This window comes from Xiphophorus couchianus, chromosome 2 (assembly GCF_001444195.1).
Source record: "Xiphophorus couchianus chromosome 2, X_couchianus-1.0, whole genome shotgun sequence".
Classification (NCBI taxonomy): domain Eukaryota; kingdom Metazoa; phylum Chordata; class Actinopteri; order Cyprinodontiformes; family Poeciliidae; genus Xiphophorus; species Xiphophorus couchianus.
Window position 1 is genome coordinate 32047539 of NC_040229.1, and position 21995 is coordinate 32069533.

Genomic DNA, 21995 nt, shown 5'->3' on the forward strand with positions numbered 1-21995 from the left:
GTCTGTCCAAACTTTTCTTAATTTTCTTTGTCAATTGTGTTGCTCAACTCAGGGTTGATAAAGTGATGTTTGATGTCTGATCACTGTCATCGTTTGCCAGGTACAGCAGAAGCAGACGTGTTCATGTGTCCCGTCCATGCCACCCGACGCAGTCTCTCGTACAAACGCATCTGAACTTCTCAAGGTAATCCCTTCTTCTCTTTGTAGTTTGTGTTCAAATGGGTTTTCCTGCAGCTGCCTACGTTTGCTTCCCTAAATAAAAAAAGCTGCTCTCACACAGAGAGGAGGCTTTAGGAAAGGCAAACGCGCCTCAGCTGTTATAAAAACTCATTTGCTTTTAAGCAAAGTGTTGTTTATTATGCTTTCAACGATGAAGTTGAATATGATTTGATTCGTAGCTTGAAAGTTTTACATTTGATGGATTTGAGCGCTGTGGGGCAAGACAAGGATCCATAAACAAAAATAATGATTTTAGGATTGTCTTCTGGGCTTCACTTCCAGTTAGGGTGACAATTTGAAACTCCCAAACTGTGCTTGTGTTGGATGGACGAAGATAGTGACTTGCAGTAGTTGCACATTATTGCTTTTTCTATTTTTAAATTTCTTTTGCAATCTTTTGCAAAGTTTAAACAAGTCCAAATATCCTGCTATGACAGCTAAACAACTTACCCAAAGAACTGATTCATTTTCCTCTAAATTTAGATTACACAACAGTGGTGGTGTGTGTGTTTGGGTGTGTGCAAATGTTTTTTTTCTGAATATGCTCACCCTGCACATCAGCTTGCCTAATTATTAGCATGCTGAAGATGTTAGTTCATCACAGCAGATCTGCTGCTCTAATCATGAGCTTCAAATTTCAGTGCTTACATGTGTGCAAAAGCAGTAAGCAGAGGCAGCTTCACGAATTGTTGATGCTTTAATTTTGTTGTGTTGTGATGACCCTAAAAATGTTGCGTTACGCTTGTAACAACTGTTACAAAGAAAGTTCACTTTAAAAACAAAAGATGATACCTTTTCTAACTTAAGCAAATGTAGAAACACATTTATCCTGTGGAGAGGAAGAGATCGACTCAGGTCCTGGGACAAAGGATTCCAATGTAGGATTCTATTGCAATTCTATTGCGCTTTTTGTGCTTGCCTAATTCTAATATTGTCCTATTTCCAAAACATACTCAAAATCATCCCTTTCTGTGTACAGAAGGCATATTTGTGTGACGTTGGAGGGCCAAAAGACAATTCTTTTACTCGCCATCCATAGCCAGGCTAGGACATTTCTGCTAGCAAAAGGAAACCTGGAGATGTAGGTATTAACTTTGTGCCACAGCAAAGGAAAAAAATAACGCAGAAAAACCATTGAAGAAAATCTGAAAACTGCTTATATTCTTTTTTTTTTCTCACTCTGTTGAGTACGCTACACACAGACCTGTAGCCAAAGCACTAATCTATCAGGATTCAACAGCAGAAAAGACCCAAACGTTTCCCACACAAAGAACGGAACCTTCATTCTCATACAGTTTTGTGTTTAATTATTTTGCCAATTTTTACTTAGTGATAGTATGAACACAGTGGTGGTTCATTAGCTCATTTAAGCAGCTGCTCTACTGGTGATCTGTCAGAGAGTGCGTGTATGGGTCACCAATTTAATTTTTCTTTTTACGGAACTGAAACACCAAATTCCACAGCACATTTACATGTTAACTTGTCAAAGTCAAGCTAGCATAACTGACCGACTTCCCACTCCCCTGCTATTTCTTTTTAAACTTTTTCCTGACCTGTGAAATGTGATGCCCTAGGACCTTGTTTCTAGTTGTCATAGTGCTGACAATTGGTAGCAAACCACTCCATCCTTTTTCATTTATGTCTCACGTTAATAATGCACAATATATACAGTGGAAACGATAAAACTTTGGCCTATTATAGAGATCTGTAGTGTGCCAGCTAGCATTCAGCTAATGCTTGTTGATGATGTGATGTACCTGGCCGATGTCAAAACAGAGCAAGCGGGAAGCAGCGTGGCTCAGAGGGCAAAGGAAGAGCTCGTTAAAAAGACCGGTGCAAAAAACTTCAATCATCTGGATCTAATTCAGGTTTAACCTCCTGCGGTCTTAGTGCGATGCTCAGGAGGAGCGCAGCATATGTCACGGTCAGACAGGAGGAAAGCCAGTGGTAGAAGCGTGCTTTTACCACCGGCTAAAGGGTGGTAAACCAGTGGACACCAGCCTCTTAATCCTCCTGCAGTCTTAGCGCCATGCTCAGGAAGAGCACGGTGATGATCGCCATGGAGCGGGGTGACGGCGTGACGGTTCTTCTGAAACGTCACACACGCAAAAAAAAAAACTTTGGAAAAGAGCACAGAATAAAAAAGTTGAGCGGGTTAAATGACAGTCTGTGACCAAAGAAAATCAGACCAGGAGCAGAAACATGTAATCTGCAAAGTGTGTAGGAAAAGTTGGGTGGGATTTGATGTCCGACAGTAAATGAAAAAGGTGCTGTTTTCTGTTGTCCTATGTAGTGTGAACTAAGAGTAAACTGAGATTAAACACCGCCAACATTTTATTCCCTATACTTCAAACATTTCCTCTGGACTGTCCCCATTTCGTACCGTTCTTACTGGACTGGTTTTCCTTTTACTAATTTGCAACATTTGAAAGTGTTGCTCTCCAGCCAACGAGTCATTTGGAATTCTGAAAGGGTTCTGGACTTCAAATCAAGGTGATGGTCTTGGTTCTCATCTTTTGGAAAGGCACGCTTAGTGTGGGTGAACATTAAAGATTCATGCAAACAGCTGTTTCTCCTACAGGACAGAATTACCCAGAGAAATGAAGGGAGGTTTAGATTCCAAATGAGAGGGAAACCTTGGAGGAGCAGCGTTTCAAAGAGCGTTTGCTTCTAAGGCGGCTGATTTGTTTGGAAGAAGTGGCTGCATGCTCTCCTGCAACAGATAGTCCGAAAACTGGGTGGGGATTTAAAATGCCACTGAAACAAGCTGCTGGGAATCTTACTGTGAATCGGAAAAGTGTTTAACATGTCTACATTTTTTCTCTTTATAATTAAATTATTGTCAAGCTTAAGGTGGGAGACTAGAGCTGAAATGATTCATCAGATTAATTGTTCTTAATCGATTATTGAGATAATCATCAACTAATTTAGTAATCGAACGTCCAAAAAAAAAGTCAATTTTTTGAAAGAACAACACACTGAGAGCAACGATTAAGTTAAAACTGTATAAATAACATATTGTCTGTATGTCATTTAGAGGGGACAGCTGTCCTGTTGCAAAGATTGTATCTGCAGCTAACAGAACACTTTGAACATGATGTGAACAGTTCAGTCTTTTCTATTTAACTTAACATGAGTCCAGTGTAGCACTGATCTATTGATAATTATTTTTAGATTACCAGATTAATAATTGGATAGCAAAAGGTGCTTAATAGGAGATATTTTTTTGGAGATTTTGCTAAAACGATGCCACTTCAGGAACTTTAACAAAATCTATATTTGTAAAGTTTTAACCTAATTACCAGGCTGTATGTTATTCTTTTAGAAAATAACCTTCTTTTTTAAGTAAATGATTTGATTCCTAAATTAGTTGAGAATTATTTCAAAAATCGACTAATTGCTTCAGCCCTAGTAACGGCACAGTGGCCGTGAATACTTTTCGAATCCTCTATATTTTTATAAGACCTATTTAGGCCCACAGTGTTTCCTGCAGTCTGAGAGCAGACCAGAGTGAACCGTGATAGCAGAGAAAAGAAGCAGCTGATATAGGTGAAATTAGTCATATTCATACAACACTTTGCTTGACATTTGGCCGCCTGTTGAATAGCGAAGCGGCGCCCTTGTGCGAGATACAAAGGCTCACCTGCGATTCAGCTGACATTTTTAGGCTGTTTTGCGACAGATGCAATGATAACGCATGATATTTGCAGACAGGCGCTCGGCGTTAGGCGCAACGCTGGATCCGTCGCTGACGTCATTCGCGATCCCCCTCCGCCCCAGTTCGCTCCGACTCCTGTGTTTCCTGTGTTTCCTCACATTTGATCTGTCTAATTTGCTCCCGTGTATCCTGAGGCGCTCGTTCCTCCGTTGCCACCCTCGTTTTGTTGGCGAAAGAAACCTCCATCACGCCGACGTCATCGCCGCCGTGCATCTGTGAGCACCTCTCTCCTCCTGGCAAGAAAATACGTCAAACGGCCTACGAGGGTGTGACATAATAACTCCTCTGAGACAGGCCGTGACCTTTGGATAGGGACGTCGCGGCGACGATCTGAATGGTAATGTGACGGGTTGATTGATTCACTGAAGCAAAGCCTTTGTGCTGGCTGTAAATTGCCAAAGTGCAGGTCTGTAGTAACAAACAGAAGCAATATGGTCTTAACCTCCACATGCTCACCAAGGCAAATAACAGATATTCCTGCTGCACAGTGCAGTGAAAGGCAGGCGAAGCCTCTCAGACAGAACAGCTGCTTGGGTTTTGTTTGCTCCGTCGCTGTTGCTGTCTGTCACTCACTGGACTTCAGTTCAATGTCTCTAAGTTGGATAAAATGTAAACTTTTAACGATTACTGTAAATGTTTATTCTTTTTAAGAGAATTATTGACAAAATTGAAACCACTTCTAGAGAAAGATACACATTTAGGTGACTATCTGGATGGTAATGTGACGGGTTCATTGTGACAAGTTGGAGAATTAAAACTTTTGGCTGCTAAAAGTTTTTATTACTTGAATATCAATGTCTAACATTGTAATCAGGGTGTGTTCACACCGGCCCTGTTTAGTCCACTTTAATCGAGCTCTGGCTCACTTGTGTAGACGGTCCAGTTCGTTTGGGGATGTGTGAATGCGTAATCGAACTCTGATGCAGACCAAAGAATAAACTCTGATCCGCCTGAAAACTTTGATCTCGGTTTAATCGAAGTAAACCCTGGACGGATGGATGGATGCTAGGAATTCTGGATCCACATTGATGCAACAAAACATAGCTCAGCGTCTTTTTTTAATCCAATATGAATATATTAGACTTTTTTTTTTTCTTTTTTTCGCTCTACAGGATCTGTAGTCCACACACATTCAGTTTTTTTCTGACATCTGGAAGCCAGTCTGCACTGACATTTCTCTGTCTGATGTAAGAAAACGCTTAAGAGTCGTGACCTCACTGGAATCTAGATGAACTCTAATGCTGTACATTTCAGAGGGGCACCCTTCCCTGTATGAAAGGAGGAGGGGTGTGTGTGGGGGGGGGGGGGGGGGGGTGAATGCAGGGAAGACTATGAGCCTAATGTAGATCTGTCATCAGCTGGCTGCAGATCAAAAGAGCAGCACTGACAGACAGAGCAGAGAATTCGCCGGAGCCTCTGCTCTGCTCTGCGCTGGGCTCCAGCTTCTCTGAGGGGCCTGATTCCAGGCGAACAGTGTGTGTCTGCTTTTGCGCGTGCCGCATGCGTGTGCTTCCATGGGGTTGGAGAGGTGTGGGCACATGCACAATGTCTCAAGGCAAAGATCTGGCTCTGGGAAAATGTCACCAGAATCTGAGAAGCAGGAAAAAAAAAAAAAAACTCAGAAGAGAATGAGGAAAGTGTGAGGAACAGACGGCTGTGCTCTGGGAGGTGTGGGATTTGGAATCTACGGCAAGCAGTCGCTCTCTCTGAGTGGATGATCGGGGGAGGAAGAGGAAACGTGACACAGAGACAAAGACGCAGGCTTTCTTTATTGAACACCTCTGCAGCGTCGGCGCTCAGTTGCCGAGTGGATTCAAGGACATTTCCAAATTGCATCTCTCTGAGGTTTCCATCTTCCATTCCCAGCCTTCTAACGAGCAGGAAAACCTGAAAACATGCTTGTGTGCCCTGGTGGGAACCCAAAGTAAAACTTTCCTAAAAAAATATATTTTAAGCATTTCTGATCATACTTGACAACAGCATGACATTTTTGACAGTTCAAAACGATCACAGGCACAAAGCGTTTCATCATTCCGCTGGGTGGTGCCGCGGAGGATTTGTCCCCTGCTGTTTTTGCTTTTGGTTAAGTGTTTCAGGTCATCAAGGAGTTTTAATATCAAAAAAAATATAATCAGAGTAAATATAATTTTTCTTTTTCCCAAAGGATGATTTCATTTATTATGTAGACAAAAGAGGGGGAACTATTGACACCAGCCTGACCCTGTGAGGGAGCTGTAAACCTGAAGCCTCTGTTGCAATTTATTTCCTATTTCCCACATATTTTGGTGATTACCAAATTACGTGGATGGACACATAATAAAGGAATGTTTGTGGAATATACATTTCTGATATATCAATCGATCTTTGTGTCACTTTGGATGTTCTCCTGATCGGATTAGTGCATGTATACTGGGATCGATGGTGTGGAATTTGCAGTATTCTGCTGTGCCATGACCAGGTGCGTTACTTTTCCTTGAGGTCGTTGTTATTAAAGGATAAAATGACCGATTGGGAAGGACAATTTGATGTTTACCTGCCTGGTCAGAATTAACCGATTTTAGATGTTTCCCTTTCATCTTCAACCCATTTCAGTTGCAGCTGCATTGAATTTGTAGCAGTAGTGTGTGTACGGGTTGTTTACTGTGGCGCTGTTGGAGCAAAAGTTTCTAATGTGTCCAAAAGAATCTGTGGTAGTTTAGATGCTGTTCAAATTGTGCAGTCTAGAGTGGGAAATGTGTGCCAATGTAATGTGAGAGCGAAATTTGTCTATGACATTAAAACTAGGGATGCAGGACATATTGGCATCAACATCAGTGTTGGCTGATGTTGGTTGCTTTGATTCCTTCATGCATGATTGATCCCCGTAGCGACCATCCAGCTGTGCAAAACACCTGGCTGGACCTAGCTCCGCCTTCAAGGACGAAGCTCCTTCTCTGAGCTGCGGTTTCCAAGCTTCCACTTCACAGAGAAGTGCTCCCTCACTCGGCTCCTTCAGACTAGCCAGCAACAATTAGCAAACACTCGGTGGAGCTGTCCATCTGCTGAGCTCGTTATAGGCTGTATTTCTCAGTGCAACGCTGGTAAAAATGTTGTTAAAGGGTTAATAGAGGAGAGATTTTCTGATGACTTCCTAAAGATTCAGAAAGAGTAGGAAGGAAAAATATTTACAGGAAGATAGATCCCATGAAAATCTATATTTTTTTAACAAATGCACATTTCATTATCTATTGATTCTGTTGTGGGTTTATCCCAACAGCCTACAGGGTTCATAAAAGGAGGGGGCTGCTGATGTTACCCTCACCTCCCTAATCTCAGTGTGATATATGTTAGTTCAGGGATACGGCTCAAAACACTAACGGAAGACGGACAGCATAACTCCATGTTTCCCCCTGTATTTACTTTGTGCTTATCGCTGTGTCTATATATATATATATATGTATGCGTGTGTGTGTTCCCAAGACTGTGTTCGTTCTGGAGTTTTGCCGAACTCAATGTCAAACCTATTTCCAAATCACTGATTCAGCTAGATGTGCAGATCCAGCGGTAGCGGCGCCAGTGCTAACCTTTAGAGATTACGGTGACATTAAAAGCCGCGTATGACGAGTGGGGGAGACTTGAACCTCTCGGCGCCTCATCTGATGCAAATGTCCTCGCGCTCACCTCTATCAGTAAAAGTAATTATGGCAAACCGCGGCGACATCTCGGGCTGCGCGAGAGAGGAGGAGACGCGCCGAGCGGAGGTCCTAGAAACCTGGCGATCTCTCTCCGGGTAAAGGAGGAGACAATTATCTGTTGGCGCTGAAGAGGCGGCCGGCGAGGGAGGAGCCCTCGACCCTGGAGCCCCCCCTCCTTCTCAGATTCAAGTATATTCAGCGCTGGAGCCTGAGGGGCCGCAACAAGACAATCACACTGCTGTTAACATACCCGGGGTCTGGAGGTTGTAATGCAGATTTCCAGTCGATGCACAAATACTGTACATACTCGGCATGCATGTTATCTGTGCCACTGCTGCAGCGTTGGACAGGAAGTCACTTAGCTTCCTAAGAGGGAAAAAAAATATTTATTAGAATGTACAGTATGTTAGCGGTGCGACTTATGGGTATTTAAAAAGAACTGTTCACTTCAAAGGAATGATTTGAATGATTCATGATTGAAAATGTACGTTTTTCTAGCAACAAGCCGTTTTTATCTGTAATAGTTTTATTTCAATTTTTTGTGGTTCACAAAAAAGTTGAGTGATCGGTAGTAAGTAAATAATGATTATCATAATTCATTCTGACTTTAATCTCAGAATTTTGACTCTAATCTCCTGAGATTAATGTTAGAATTGTTTTTTGTTGAGTGACCATAATCCTCCTCCATGCCGATCAATCTGCTGGTCAGTGTGCAAAAAGTTGAATGTGACTTCCTTCCTTTGTGTAGGACGTTCCTGTGGTCAAGTCAGGCTAAAAGAAACTGTGCTCAAACTGAAGTTTCTAATGTATTCATTGATTACCCATTTTTTATATCTTGGGATACTTGTTAAATATTTTCATATGTAATAGCTTGGATTTTTGTTTGCTGCAACAGTTTGGTAACACTTGATTTTTTTTCTAACAAGCCCTTTTGTGTGTTTTTCCGTTTTTTTCATTGAATGTTTAGATTTTGTTTTGGTTCGAACGCCGTACCTTGAGGAAATGTCTCTGCACCCCCACAGCTGACCCTGCTGTTCAGAGTCAATGGGCTGCAGTGGCCCAGAGCAGCTAACGCTAACCTTTAACCCCAAACCCCGACAGTCATTCCTGCCTTTGCTGAACAAGTGGCCTGGGCATTTATCCCAAGAAGTGTTGACTTCTGTAATTGTCCTCTGCTTCTGTAGTAAGAACCAAAGCACCTCATAATGAGTCAAACCACATTATTCATCACACTTATGAAAAACAGGTCAGGGCGCCTTTTTAAGTTTGGTTCTTCATCACTGCCTCTCTGTATTTTCTGCTTGTACGTTCATGTACTTTGAACTCAAAGCACTGTTTTCCAGTTTAAGCGAATAATACTATTTTGTCTTGAACTGAGCTGCTAAACGTGATGCCTTTTTGAAAGGCGTTCAAAAACACAATTTAGACCACAGGTGTCAAACTCCAGTGCTCCAGGGCCGCTGTCCTGCAGTTTTTAGATGTGCCACAGGTACAAAACGCCGGAATGAAATGGCTTAATTACCTCCTCCATGTGTAGATATGTGTTCCAGAGCCTTAATGACCTAATTATTCTGTTCAGGTGTGGTGCAGCAGAGCCACATCTAAAAGTTGCAGGACTGCGGCCCTTGAGGACTGGAGTTTGAGACCCCTGATTTAGACGTTTTCTTGGTTTTGCTTTCTGCACTGTTGCCTGGCAGCAAGGAGATCCCGTGTTTGAGTCCCAGCCTGGGAGCCATACATGACTATAAGGTTAAATGACGACTCCAAAAACGTTGCACATTTGTTTTGTCCTGTGTGTTGATGGCTGGATTTCCGCTGACCACATGATTGCGTAAATTGGAATTATACAAAAAATTTTGCTTGATGGAAACACGTCATTGTCGGAAACAATTCACGTTTTTCTCTAAAACGTTTTTTTTCCCGCTGGTGATTTTTCAGTTGTATCAAAATTAGTGTTTTGCGCAAAACTGCTATGGAAACACTTTTTTCTCATCACACAAGTCATGTGATCAACAACCGGAGGTTTCTACTGGCTGAAAAGATGAAGAGGAAGTGGCAGGAGAATGATGGCGCAGCGTGTTTGAATACGTTTGCTTTGCGTGAACAAACTTTTTCACTTGTGATTTTAATTGCGATTCTTATTTAATGGAAACAACGCAATTACAATATCGGGCCAGACAAATCCAAAGCAGGAAGCAGACTGTATGCGCAGGGCATTCTGGGTAAATGCAACCTAAACAGACCCGTGTGTCTAGCACCAGCTGGAACGATGGCTTGTCGTCTTTTGCCAAAGACAAAAGTGAAATCTTACAAATCTGACGACACTGCATTTTTGTTTACATTTGGTGAAGAAGGAAGTTGCGCGCATGTCTTCTTCAGATGTTTTGATGTTATTTCCTCCAGTAGTTATTGGTGCAGCGCCACCAGAGGCGAGGAGGGGAACAGGTTTTTCTGTTAGTTTGGATCATCTGACGCACTGCAGTGAGAAAGCGAACCACAGCAGCTGAAAATGGAACAGATGTTGCCATGTCCCCAATACAACCAAATCTACCAGACTATCAGGTGTGAAAACACCCCATGTCTACTCCCACAAAAATTTGTTTCTATTTGTTGTTGTTTTTTGTGTTTTGTTTTGTGTTTTTTATTTTATATAATTTGCAGCAGAAAGTGTAATGAAAAGCTGCTTTCCAGCCAAAGGGTAAGATCCTTTTTCCAAAGCAAAATAATCTGTCTGAATTATATTTTTCGGTAAACGCGACGCTGGCAGCCAGTGTGTGACTGACAATTACACACAAAGAGTTAGATAAAATTGAGTTGTTTTTTGGGGGGAGGGGTTTTAAACCAGAAGAAAATAACATCTAAACCCTGTTTTCAGTACATGTCATTAAAGTTTTTAAAACTTATTTGAAACCGGTAACAAGGTTGGAAGAGGAGTCGCAAGTATTTCCAAGAAGGGTTTGGATAAAAAAAGGACAGATGTCAGGACCGTGAGTCTTCACCACAGAAATGAACACATTCTGTCCGTTTTCTGCAGGAAAACAAATAGGTTTTCAGCATGTGAGCAAAACCTAGCCACCCTTTTGAACCCATCCAGAAAATACTTGAATACACGACAGCCTTGATGATGAGATCAAAAGTTCTGTAGATAATGCAGGGATTTCTACATGATGGAAGCGAACTGAAGGGACTCACAAACAACCTGCCATTTGTTACATGCTGCTGCTATAAACCCATTCTGTGTTGCTGAAAACAGAACGTGTTCAATGTTGCTTCAGAGCTGAAAATTGCTTCAGCTGTAATGTCTATATACAGATATGTGTGATGTGAAACAGCTATAGGTGTTGATAGTGCTAACGTTTAAAGCTGAAATATGTTAACACTTACCTGGGTAAAGAATCATCTTCAACACATTTATTTCAAAAGTTTATATTGACTGAAAAAATAATTCAACACTGCAACCATAATGCTGTGTGTGGATATCTCACCTAAGGGCGAATCAGAGTAGCAAAATTAGCCAACATGTATGTTTTAGGAAAACCTACATGTGTACAGGAACTTGGAAAATGTATCAACAAAAAGGTTTTTCTAGGTTTGACTTTTTTTCTGTACTGTATTACCTGGTGAAAGTATTACGGTACTGCTACTACTTGACTACAGCTGAAAACTTTTAAAAATATAGATATTTGTAACTAGACAACAAGACAGTGCTGCTTGGTGAGTGGGGTCAATGCAGAGGAATGTAAATGAGCAGTCTTTGCTAATACATCAAAGTTGCTCAGCAGGTTTGGGGAGACATCTTTTGAACTTCTCAGAAATCTGATTTCCAAACATTCAAACGGCTGCGTCTTCTTTTGATTCTTTCTCGACTTCCATGCGTTTTGACATTATTGGAAAGCTTAGAATCCTCACTTTCAGAATCTATAAATAACTCCAAACGTCATACGAGCTGCTTCTCAGTGCAAAGCTGGTAAAATGTTGTTAAAAGGTTAATAGAGGAGCAATGTTATGAAGAGCAGGAGCTTCTTAAATAGACAGAGACCTAATTTCAAGGTGTTAAATTACAAAATCAAATTTCTTTTAAGTCATATTTGATATATGAGGCAATTTTAAACCAACTGAAGGTTTCATAGTAACTTGACTGTGGTGTAAAGTGGCACTATGTGCCTGGAAATCACGTAATACTGTCCCTTTAAGGAGTTGATAGAGGAGTGATGTTGTGATGACTTACTGAAGGCAGAGTTTTGGCAAGAGTAGGAGTCTCTTAAAGAGACATTGGGCCAATTTCAAGGCAATAAATGACAAAGTCAAGTTTCTTTTAAGTCATATTTTATATATGTAGCATTTCTTCAGCAACTGATGGTAACATAGTTACTTGATTTGGCTATGAAATTATTCTGTATGGCTGCCCCTTTAAGAATTTTTCTTTTGCCAGTTTAGCATCCTGTTGCTCCAGTTGTAACTCATATATCATGTTGGTAATGCTGATCACGGAAACAATGTTTTTTTTTTTTAAAAAGCCATGTATGAGAAGTTTTGGCACCCTATGCAAACTATTTCACAAATAAATAGCATATTTCTAATTTATCCTTTGAATTCCACACTAAGAGAACTTCATGTTGGTCGTGTTCTGTTGGTGGAGCTGGGTGGGGGTGGGGGTGGGGTGATCTTCCTGTCGCTGCAATTAGTTATTGCATGGAGGCAGGAAAAGCATTACATTCATTATGTGAAAATATGGCCACCATGAAGGAGCCTCTTGAATTATAATGAAGAAGCCCCCCTTGATAACCATGAATTCACCAATTAAGCCTCTCATACTGCATAATTATACGCATTTCAGTGACTGGTTTTGCAATAGGAACGCATCCATTTTCAGTCTCAAGGAGCTTTCCTGCTTACAATTGGAGGAGTAATTAAGAAAATTAGAGCTTTTGATGTTCCACATATAACACGCTGCAGAGCGGCGCGGCCGAGGAGGGAGAGGAGCGCTGATAAATTTTAAGGTTTTGTCCTTTTCTCTTCTCTCCAGTCTCAATTTACTTTCCAGAATTAACTACTTTTCCTTGTTCGCATGTCAGCGCCGCAGCCGGATCAGAGTGAACCGAACGACTAGAATTTTTTTATTTTCCTTACTTGCTTTCTGCCTCTGGAAATGATTTGAAGAATACCCATCCATGTCTCTCAGCACTCTGTGCCTTTTGATGTGTGGAAATATCCTAAAATATGTACTACTTAGCTCCGTCTGACCCAGCTGCGTCGCAGATCCAAACTGCAGGTTTCATCCACCGCACGTGGTTTTAGATCTGTTTTTTTTTTTTTCCACGCTGACATGACCTTATTTCTTTATCAACGAAAGGTTCTAAATCCTGACAGCCATTTTGAGCGAGACGTAATCATCCTGTGATCAAATGAAGACGTGTGCCTACATTATGTTTGAATTATGTGTGAAGGAAGAAAAGAGACAGAGAGAGAGAGAGCGCTGGCCAGGCTTTTATCATCCTTAAATTTGCCAAAATGACTCTTGTGGGAGGGAAAAAACGCAGTGTGGCTTTTCAGGAACTACTCAGAACCATCTCATTTAAATGTGCGCCGCATCCCGAGCAGCCAATGGAAGCCCCCCTCTACCTCGTCCTGCACTTTTCTGACGGAGGCTTTGATGATCACTGATAACACACAGCGGCGTATCCGACAGAGGAGTCGGTGCGGGCTGGTGTCGTTGATCCTGGCTGAGCCGGATTGTCTCTCCTGCAGAGTGGTGCGTTGGTGCTGTTTCAGAGACAAAGCTTTCAGGGTCCCGGGCTTCAAACGGAGGAAACTTTCCAACTCACCAGTTTATTCGCTTGAGAGTGTCCTCTTCACTAGGATCAATTTTTGGATCAGATCTCCATTGCGTCATATCTGTGGTTTGGTTTAGCACTCAAACCACCAGGGCGTCCATGCGGCTCCCAGAGCATTTTCAACTCCAAATTCACTTTAACCTTGTTAAAGTGAATTCTCTGTGACTCGTACTTCCTAACTTTTCCTAAACTCACTCCCTTTAACATTTTGGAAATTATAGAATATTTCTACAAAAAGGAAACCATCTTAGTCTTAGACCATGTTTACCTAACCTGGCAAAATAAACAGTCCTTCATTCTACATTTTGTGAAGACCAATGATTGTCTGCTGGAGTTTCACCCAATCGCTAACGTTTGGGTTAGCAATTGGATTGGCTTATGAAGTTGAACTTTTCAACTTTGGTGAAAAATTCTACCAAAGTGGGGTGTGTCTCGGCTGTTGAGAAGCAATTGTTCAACATATCACTAACGTTTGGCCCAGACATCTGTAATGCGCCAGCTATGAAGCTTACCGGAAATGGCCTGCATAGTGAACGACCATCCTCCACTGCGCAGAGTGGAGAGCGAGGTGGCTGTTAATGTGAACTCAATATTTAGAAGCGTGGCCAACATGGACTGAACAGCTTTGTTCACTTCCTCCACTGCCATCAATCTACAGCTGAACATGGTGCTACGGTGGCACAGGGCCAAAGCGGGACCCAGGTATGGAGGCTTTAGTCCTCAACATGGCTGTTGAAGGTTTGAGTCCTGATGTGAATGATATTTTCCCCTCTCTCATTACCCACTTTCCTGTCTGACAACTGCTAAATAAAGGAAAATGACAAAATTACATAGATTTTTCCCCACCATTTGAAACACTGCAGGTTCCATTTCATAAGTAGTTTTGTTGTGTTTCCTAAAAAGATTACTACACATATATGTGTAATCAATCACACCAGACCTCATGCCCAAAGCACTTTTTTCATCAATTACAATAGTATTTTCATGCGTTTTCTTTTATTTCTGATGCCACTCCAGTCTACGTGATTATAAATCATACTTCTCCCGTTCTTCCACTTTTCCCAATTGTTATGCCGTGTGTCTTTGGTGTTATATGACCGTAGCCTGGGGAAGCAGAAGTGATTAGTGCTATTGTGATAAAAGCCACCATCCAGAAAATATGATGAAAGTTGGTGAGTCAGAGGATGAGAAATGGGCTTCAACAAACAAAATAATCTCGCAGAGGTGCTACAGTAGCAGGTACGCATCTATGAGCCCGTGCCCTGCAATTTTCTACTCAGCGCAACTCGGAACCTACAGGATATTATTAAGAAAAAAAAAGCCTTGGCTGCCTTTGCGGAGGCCAATTTTGTGATTATGGGGTTGATAGCCACATTCTGTCGTCTGATAGCAGCCACAGCTGTCCTTTTTAGGTCCAGACTGTCCAGCTTTTTTTTTTTCTTCCTCCAAATCCCCCTCCCCTCCAACAGTCTTTCATGCGACTCGCTGTTTATCGTAATTACTGACTTTTTGTGGTTAGGGGGTAATACGTGGTAGCCAGAGGACGAGATCAGGCATTAGGAGTTGTTGAAAGTCACAATTACCGTGATACGACTTTGGCTTTCAGCGGAGCTTTCAAACATCCCCGGTGCGTTTATCTCTGGTTTATTTTTGTAAATGCGTTCTCTCTCCTTCATTTGGATGGACAATTTTATGAATCATGTGTGTTCTGTGCATCCGTCTGAAATGACTGACCAGCACTTATTTAATCTTGATAGAGGATGAAAAACGAAAATAAGAACTACTTCGGCTCACTCTGAAACGTATGGGTTTACATTCGCCATGAAATTGCGCAAATTGAAAGTACGAAGATAGATTTGCTTATTGGAAACACGTCAGTGTAAAACAAAACACAACAAAAAACTAAAAGTATGTTTTACAGTAAAAGGTTTTTGCGTCAGGCTAGGTTTTTCGGCTGTATTGATGCAAAGGAAGCACTTTTTTGCGTCACAAGTGTCATGTGATCAATGGCCAGATGTTACTACTGGCAAAAACTACAAAGAAGAAGACAGGAAGTGGTGGAAGGAGGAAGGTATGGCATGTTTGTTAATGACTTACTGTGTAAACAAACTTATTCACATGTGATTTTAATTGCATTTCTTATTTAGCTAGTGTCTTAATGTACCAACGGGGGTCATTTAAAGTAACTCCAGTTAATTTAATGATGCGGTCAGAATCATCAGTTCTCATTCTGGTGATGCAGTCTGCCCTCGATGCACACGTCAGACATCAAAACCTTATTTTGACAAGACTCCCCAGGGAAAGCTAGCCTATGAACTTGTTTTAATATGTTGCCCTGAGGCAGTTTCTTCACTGCAACAGGAAGTCGTACAGTAACCTGACAAACTCGTATCAAGACAGGGAAAAAGAAACAACACCAATAAAATGCAGTGTGCCAAACACAGAAGAGAAGGAAGTACATGGGTTTTGGGGGAAGCGTCCATCCATTTTCAAAACCGGTTTAATCCTGCTGGAGGTCATGGGGGAATGACGCCTGTACCCACAGGTCAAAGGGCAACAGACGGTGTCATCATGAAGCTGTACAGCTGGGAATATTTGCTGATCTTGAAACATAATTTGATTTTTCTTGAGTTTGTAATTTGAGTCATTTCTGAAGGTTCCCTCATTTATCTCCATGAGTTGCGTTCGTCACTAACTACAATCTATATTGTAACCTTTTTCCAGTAATACTCGGTGTGAGAAAAAAAAAAGTTAAATATTTTCGAGTTCTTCTAAAACAAGAAGTTGTTTTATTTTTTTTACATAGGGAAATACTTATAGCTAAGCTCAAAAATGCTCATACAGCTGGCAGATATAGATTAAAGTAACTGTTTTTATTTTATCAACATGTTTCGTCTGACTGGAGGTGGTTGGAGTACCAAGACAGAATCCTGAGTTAAATATTAAGGTGATGGTACGGAGACCTTCCCACCTCAAATGGACGAATGAATCACCAAAGATAAATTTCCAATTTTTTGCAGATTTATCTTTTGTCAGGAATTCTTGTTACAGTTTGACTGCTGTATTGAAAAAAAAACATTTTCTACAGATTTTTGAGGTTTATACATTCTTTTAGACATGCCTTTTTTATGTTTTATTATCTTTTGAAGTATTCTTGTCGCATTTCTTGGTCAAAAAGAAACTTCTATCATGACAGAAACGTTTTGTACATCAAATCAGTTAAATTACTGTTAATATACATCACAAATACTGAACATATGCCATCTATAGACAGGACAAATATTTCCAGTTTTTACTATCAAACCAACTCAGTCCTGTAGACATGTATGCAAGAGCCACATAGCAACAACAAAGATTTTTACTAAAACGAAATTTATGCTAAAACAAAATTCATGCTAAGATTGACGTCATGGTGAACTTGCTAGCATAACTACAGATTTAGCAGAACTTTTATTTTGGCTTTTTGTTGTTGTGTTGTGGCTTGTGCATTTTGTTGACCCTTCTGAGCCGACATATTTACCTCAACTGACTAATTTGGAAGCGTAGGACCAGTGGCTCTAACCACCCTGTTCATTTCGCTCGCTTGTTTTCGGGATTTGATTACAAGCTTTCTCATTTTCGAACTACAATAATGCAAATTATTTTTTGCTTCTAAAGATTAGCAACACAGTTGCATCAAAAAAAAAAAAAAATTCACATCCCTTCATGGTGTCAAGTCCTGTTTGCTCAAAATGGCTACCTTTTCTCACTTGCCTGCGGTTTTGTTCCTTGCAGCCGTTGGCTTGTGGAGCCAGTAATTTAAACAGATGCTTGCTGCCTGATTATAAACAGCAGAATAAATGTGACAGTGTGCCGGAAAGGCTGATACATTTTTGAGCTGAATAAAGATGAACGGGCGAGCTGAGATGTCACCTGTAATAAAAGAAGCAGTTTAACATGTGCAGAACAGACTGCTCAAGGAGAAAAGAGAAGAAAATAAAAGACAGTGAGGAGAACTACAGGTGCTTTTCACAAGTTTTGAACATGAGATCAGGATGACGCCATCTGTAATAGATGCTAATGTTAATGATAATTTATGTGGGGAATTTACAAAATGACTTTATTGTCATCCTCTTGTTCTCCAATTTGACGAAATAATTCAAATGATGTCAAGATGTTTGGTTTGAAAACACAACTCAGTTCAAATTCACACTATAGTCACTAACTTCAATGTATTCTATTGGGGTTCTATGTGATAGATTGTGAAGTTGAAAGAAAATGACGGGTGGTTATTAGGTAATTTTGAAAAAAAAAAATAAAAAAGAAGAATTTGTTTTTCATTTTTATGTATTGCCTCTGTCAGGCAATATGTCCTTTAAATCAAATTTCATCACAATTGTAACAGAAGGTCTTTTGTAGATTGTCTCTACCAGCTCTACGCATCTAGAGGCTAAAGTCTTGGCATATATTCTCAGTTGACTTAAATTCTGCATTCTGGGTCATTATCACACAATAATAAGCTCTGTGCTGAACAATTCTGGCTGTATCTTTAGGTTGCTGGGCTTTTGGAGCCACAGACAGTTTCGTTTCTTCCAGGTTTATCCTGTGTTTCAAGCCATTCCACCTCCCATCAACCTTCAACAGCTTCCCTGTCCCTGGAAGCCAACATGTTTCATCAAGGAAATGGTTTGTTTAGGGCAGCAGTTAGGGCACCACTGACTAAAACGTTAGCTGTGCTAACCTTAAAGAACTAATCATAAACATTTTTTCTGCTAACACTAAAGCCTTACACCAACCCAGATTTGAGCAGAAGCTAATGCTAAAGCTAAAGTGATAACTTCAATCCAAATGATATCTGCCCTTGAAAGACAAAAAGAGAGAATGTGAGAGGAAATAGAACTGGTGTGTAGACTGTCTTCAGCCCCTTTCATAATAAGAGCATAAATATAAACGTCTAGCTACTTGACGAATTTTTAACAGTGAAAAAACAAAGACCTCAACACTGCTTTGTAAACTTTATTCAACTGAAAGTTTACAAAGCAGCCAAGTAAATTGGTATTTTAGAATTTCTCCAGAAAAATTAACTAACTAAGGTGTGGTAAACATTTTCAGAGTTAGCTAAAGCGCTAAACAAAAAAAATTTGCTCCACTACTAGCAGATTAGCAGAACTGTGCCCTCCTCTAAGTCTAGGTTTATGTGCAGTGTTAGCTTTTCACCACACTGTGTTTTGCATGTAGTTTTTGTCTAATGTCACCAGAGCACCTTCCTTCAAATTTCCCCATCATGACTTTTCAGTCTTTGAAGGCCAGATTTATGGAGTACGTAACTAAACATTGTCCTGTGGAAAGATTCTTCACCGGAGTCACGGCTCTCTGGAGCTCCTCCAGTGTTACGAGGCCTCTTGGCTGCTTTAGTTAAGGTGGATGGCTACATGTTAGCATGTTTGCCACACTCTTCATTTTCGGACAATGAACAGAAATGAGCTCTCTGAAGTGTTCAAATAATATAACAAGTAGACTGTCTAAAATTGTCATTGGTCACCATCGTGGTGTGTGTTCTGAAACGTTCTCTAACTGACTTCACAGAACAGATGTGAAGGGGATCTTGTAAAGTTGTCAGGCTCAAGGGGTTGCGTACAAATGGATAACCAGACTATTCAGAGTCTAATGTGTCAAATTGTAGCTACCTTTATTTCCTTCTAATTCAGAATTGTTGGCCTAATCAAATGACTGGCCCTGAGAAATTAGAGGTTGTCTCATGAATTGGGTCTTCTCGCTGTTTAATAATCTGGAAGTTGTTGTCTGGTTCACCAAAGTAACAATGGCAAGAAACTCAATGATGGGAAACGGCGAGCCGGGCCAAACAAAAGCAGGCTGCGAGCAGGATATCGACGCAGAAAGCAAAATTAGAATTGATTTGCAGGGAAAAGCGGGGCTTGCTGTCTTGCAGAAACAGTGAGTCCTGTGAATTCCTAATCCTGCAGTCTTTGAGGAAATCTCTGTGGCAGAACAGCTCTCTCATTACTCTTTTAGACAGGGCCTCAATCTGCTGCAGATTGGGAGCTACACGAGGCTTCAGGCTTTATTAAGATTCAACCTCTCTGCCATGTTGGCAGACCTCGGGCCTAACGGGATTCTAGTAAACAGGCAGTTTAGTAGAGACACAATACTGTAAAAAAGAAAAAAGGCTATCCAATCAACATGACTGAAAGATTGGTTAATGTGACTGATTGGGGGATGGATATTTGCTTCAACTGTTTATGCCTTCTTATTTGATTTGCTTGGGTACATTTTTTTAAAAGCCTCCACGTGGGAACACATTTTCTGCCTGTCTTGATGATGTGCAGGGCAAGGCCCAGGCTCTTCGGCACAGATTGTAAAATCCCCTGTCCCCTGCAGTGCTAATTGGACTGAAGGTTCACAACGGCGCACCGAACTCCCACCGCAGGAGCTGTAGCGCGAGGCTTCAGGAAATGCAGTTAAATCAAAACTGACTTGACACAAACTGCCGGGGCCAGGAAGAGGAAGGGGAAAATGAGCTTTTCCTGGGAATGAAGGGGAACCTTCTTGTTACGTCCACCAGGCTCGTTTGGTGGGGTAACATTAAAGGAGACCACACAAGGATTTTCTGATTAAATGAAAATTGAATTTATTAAATTATACTAAAGTACTAAAACCTGAAAAGGGAATTACCTGAAATGAGAAACCAAAATAGATTAATGCAAAACCCATAACCAACCAGAAATAAGCAAATGCAAAACAAACCTAACAAAACTCAACCGTAAGATACAAACCAAACCAAATGGGGTTCTGAGGAGGGAGAGGGGAAAAGCCTCCTGTCTGTTGCAGCATGGCAGCTTTTAAAGCAGCAGAGCACCAATCAGGGAAAAACATAACACCTGCAGAAGGCCTGTCTCCAGAACCCTACAAGGAAAAAAGGCAGAGACCCACTTCAGCCGTAACATTCTGAATAAGCAGATTGACAGGTTGAGCAGTCGCAGGAGATGGAAAGCACTTGTTGCCTCTCGGACGTGCGCAGGGGTTAGACGGCCCTGCCGAGGTGGCAGCAGCTTTCCTGTGTGACATTCTTGTCAAACGTTTGGCGGCGGGATCTCTCACAACAGCCACCGCGGGAAGTTGACGGTTAATCTAATTTCACCGGCCTCAATCATACAGGCTGGCCTCGGGGGGTTGTTTCTACCTCTGTAACATGTTGGAGGCGATGTAGACACTATAGCCTTGACTTTCTCCGGCACCTGTTGTCGGTTTTCTTTGAAAAGAAAAACCTTTGCAGTGATACAACGAGGCACGCGGTGAAATGAAAGAAAAAAGAAAAATAATCACCTGGTATCACACTTGTGTGTCAGACGGTGTTGATATAACAGAGGAAATTGCTTTTTATCATGAAGCCTTACAAGCTATGTCGAAGAGAACAAAGAAAAAGCCAGGACAGGGATCATTTAGAACAGGAAAAGATCATCACTTCTTGTGGCAGCCTGCACTCAGATGTGTCAAGTGAGCTTCCTTCCTTTGTAGAAGGTATGCAAGAATAAAAATTAGGATACCCCATTACAAGTTTCTTCAATTTATTTATCTCTGAAAAAAGGTGGTTAAATCAATATGCACTACCCAATAAACAAAAAATACTTACAAAAATGTGCCTACTTCCTAATTGTGTTACCCCTTTTGGCTAACAATGTAACCCTATTAACTATTAACACTGATCTGAGACAGGTTTGCCTGACTCATCCCTTTTAGTTGTGAGATGTTTTAAAAGTTTCTTCCCCTTACAGCCCATTTTAGTCACTGTACACAATAAAAAAAAAGAATAAAATAAAGATCTGGGCTTTGACTTTGCCCAGGATTTCCTCATTTTTATACCTCAGTCTGTCAATATTGGTATGTGGATAGAGGTTTTGCACATCCATATGTTCAGAAGCACATCGTCTATTTCAGGGCATCCTGATGTTTTCAGGTCTGGAGTCTTGGGAAAGTTTTGGGATTTCCCTGTGGAAGGGGTTTGATAAACTGTCAGCTTTCATCGAGATGCCAGAGGTCTCCTTCAGAATAAAGAGCACAGATCTCTCAACGAACATTTCGTCCCTGAGATCAACCAGCGAGTTAACCCCCGTTCTGTAATGTAACCGGCTTTGATTTGCCAGAGCATGTGGCGAAAATGCAACGACTCAACTTGTCACTCATTTGTCATAATTGGGTCACATCTGCCCTCAGAGGCAGGGCAGAGGAAGCACATAAACAAAGTAATTATGTTTTAGTTGAGTCGATGGCGTGCGGCTCCTGCAGACCTGCCAAGGGACGTTTGATAAACAGGCCCGAGACGTCTGCTGCAGCTTCATTTGATACAGCTCTGCCTCAGCCACTTGAAAATGAGCTGATAGAGGGAATGGATGCTATCCTTATAATTTATTAAAGCCTCCATTATAATGTGTTCTCAACAGCGTGTACCTTAAAACTGTTCCCTTGCCACTTCCCCAACGGTCTGAAGTACATTTTCCACGTGTACAAAAACACCAACGTACGTCTTTTGTCGCTCTCTGATGTTATACAACA

General features: G+C 41.2%; 1 protein-coding gene across 4 annotated transcripts in view; it reads left to right on the plus strand.

Moving 5' to 3' along the window:
* mgat4c (mgat4 family member C) overlaps positions 1 to 21995 on the plus strand; it is a 149942-nt gene that overhangs the window by 82338 nt on the left and 45609 nt on the right. For 3 of the 4 annotated variants that reach the window (XM_028045810.1, XM_028045802.1, XM_028045828.1), the window contains one exon: positions 101 to 184. The gene's annotated coding sequence lies outside the window, so the exon portion shown is untranslated. The remainder of the gene's footprint in view (positions 1 to 100; positions 185 to 21995) is intronic. The other variant, XM_028045819.1, reaches the window with a different exon arrangement.